The following is a 2,482-nucleotide window of genomic DNA, read 5'->3' on the forward strand; positions in this document are numbered from 1 at the left end:
TGACAGAGAGAGACAGCGAGAACAGGAACACAAGCAGGGGGAGTGGGAGAGGGAGAAGCAGGCTTCCCGCCGAGCAGGGAGCCCGATGTGGGACTCGATCCCAGGACCCTGGGATCATGACCTGAGCCGAAGGCAGACGCTTAACGACTGAGCCACCCAGGCGCCCAAGATAAAGAACTTTTTATTTGCCTTCACATTCAATATTTTTACACTGCTCTGTATTTTAAGAAATGTCCTGGCTTGTAGAAGATAATTCTGAATACTAGACCAGTGGATCTGGCCTCCTATAGTTAGTTTTATTAGGATGGAGGAAGATGAAATTTGAAGGTTGAATTTAGATTTTAAGTCTTTTTTTTTTTTTTTTAAGATTTTATTTATTTATTTGACAGACAGAGACACAGCGAGAGAGGGAACACAAGCAGGGGGAGTGGGAGAGGAAGAAGCAGACTCCCCGCTGAGCGGGGAGCCCGATGCGGGGCTCGATCCCAGGACCCTGGGATCATGACCTGAGCCGAAGGCAGACGCTTAATGACTGAGCCACCCAGGCGCCTCTCAAGTCAGTGTTTTACTTGGTAAACATGTCTGAGACCATGCATCCCTGGCTACTAAGCACCATGGCGGACAGGGCTAGAAAGGTAACAGCTTTATTTTGAGCAGGGGGCAAAGACAAGGCAGCACTTTATAGCTACATTGTAACTAGATCCTGCATTAGATTTTAAGTCTTAATTATATGCCAGTAAGATAGAATTTTTATGAAGGCAATAACTGCCTCATTATGTCATCTGTCTGGGCTCACCATCTTGTTAATCAAACACTTGTCTTTGACCATTCTGTGTTTTATATTTAAATTTGCAAACAGGGGACTTGAGGTGGAGGAATGAGAACTTGAAAATGAGCAGCAGGTGAGACCCTCATTAACCTGTTCTCGGAGGAAGTAAATTGGATATAAAAGGAATTACTTCAAACTAGTATCAATTTGCTTCTTAGTCTTGGGTCAGCACAGTGGCTCAGCCTATTTGAACAAAAGGCTGCGTAATGTTTCAGGAGTTGAGGTATGGTGAACAGGTAGTTACACTGTTTTCTCTTGTATTAAACACGTAGTGTTAAATAAGGAAAAGTTGGGTTCTACAATAATTTCCTGTAACCAATTTTTTTTTTTTTTAAAGATTTCATTTATTTATTTGGCAGAGAGAGACACAGCGAGAGAGGGAACACAAGCAGGGGGAGTGGGAGAGGGAGAAGCAGGCTTCCTGCAGAGCAGGGAGCCCAGTGCGGGGCTTGATCCCAGGACCCTGGGATCATGACCTGAGCTGAAGGCAGACACTTAACGACTGAGCCACACAGGCGCCCCATCCCGTAACCAATTTTAGTATTTTTTTTTTCACTTAAAACATTAAAGCACTTGAATTTAAAGAAACAGCTTACTACTTAAGAATATGCCTCTTTACATTATCCAGTATTTTGTCCTAACAACGTGGAATTGTGATTGTTGAGTCATAGTTATCACCCAGAACCATCTGTAAAAAGGGCTTTTAAGGGCTCCAGAACACCCACCTGCCAGTCTCCTAGTTAGTTACTGCAATTGCTAATTCAACAAAAGAGCTTGAGATATTTGGGCCAAATAGCTTTCTGTGTCCAGGTGTGCCAGGGGCCACAGCTCGTATTTATGCCCCTGCTAGTTGTCTTGTGAAACAAGGCCACCGTTCAAAAAGGGAGCTAGGATAATGTGCTTACAGCTATGTAAATCCATTATCCAGAGTTGAAACACAGGGGCGCTCAGTGTTACTTGATGAGTCATTTGTAGCAATCTTTCAGTCTTCAAATGTTCCTCATAAATCCATATTTACATACAAACTTTATTTCAAATATTCCTCATAAGTGGATGGAACAGATTTGCTTGTTAGCGTGTGGAGAGGGAAGCTGGAGAATCAAATACTCATGAGAGTGATGTGGTTGGCAAGGAAGACCACCTAAATTAACAATCACCTCAGCCTTTTCAGAATTCTGACATAAATACCACAAACATATTAGGGAGGTTGGTAAGTTGTGTATTTTGAGCAAAGGTGTCAGGATTATTCCTAAGTTTTTGTTTAGTAATAAAGTCTTTTTTTTTTTTTAAGGTGATGATTTTGAATACTGAAAGTTTGTGTATAAATGTCTATTAATATCACTAAGTCCCAGTAGGACTTCAGAGCACTGATCCTTGCTTATTAAAGGCAGGTGTTGGCCTCATTATAATCAGTCTCATATTACTTCTAGAATGATTTTCCAAAAAGTGTTATTGCCATGATAAAAGATTTTTCTTCCCTTGTTGTCCAAGAGTTAGCCAGATCTGGCTGACATCAGAATCATGGGGATACTTATTTATTATTTTTTTAAAAATAAGGAATGCTTCATGAAGTTGCCTGTCATCCTTGTGCGGGGCATGCCCATCTTCTCTGTATCGTTCCAATTTTAATACCTGTGCTGCGGAGGGGAGCAC

General features: G+C 41.7%; 2 non-coding genes across 2 annotated transcripts; both read right to left on the reverse strand.

The window, feature by feature from the left end:
- Window positions 1-578: 578 nt before the first annotated feature.
- On the reverse strand, window positions 579-709 carry LOC123326301. Its single transcript, XR_006541006.1, has one exon. It is a non-coding gene; the product is annotated as a small nucleolar RNA SNORA63 (small nucleolar RNA).
- Window positions 710-2,377: 1,668 nt separating this feature from the next.
- Window positions 2,378-2,482, reverse strand: LOC123326252. The gene has a single exon (XR_006540963.1). It is a non-coding gene; the product is annotated as a U6 spliceosomal RNA (small nuclear RNA).

The sequence above is a fragment of the Neomonachus schauinslandi genome, chromosome 11 (assembly GCF_002201575.2).
Source record: "Neomonachus schauinslandi chromosome 11, ASM220157v2, whole genome shotgun sequence".
Taxonomy (NCBI): domain Eukaryota; kingdom Metazoa; phylum Chordata; class Mammalia; order Carnivora; family Phocidae; genus Neomonachus; species Neomonachus schauinslandi.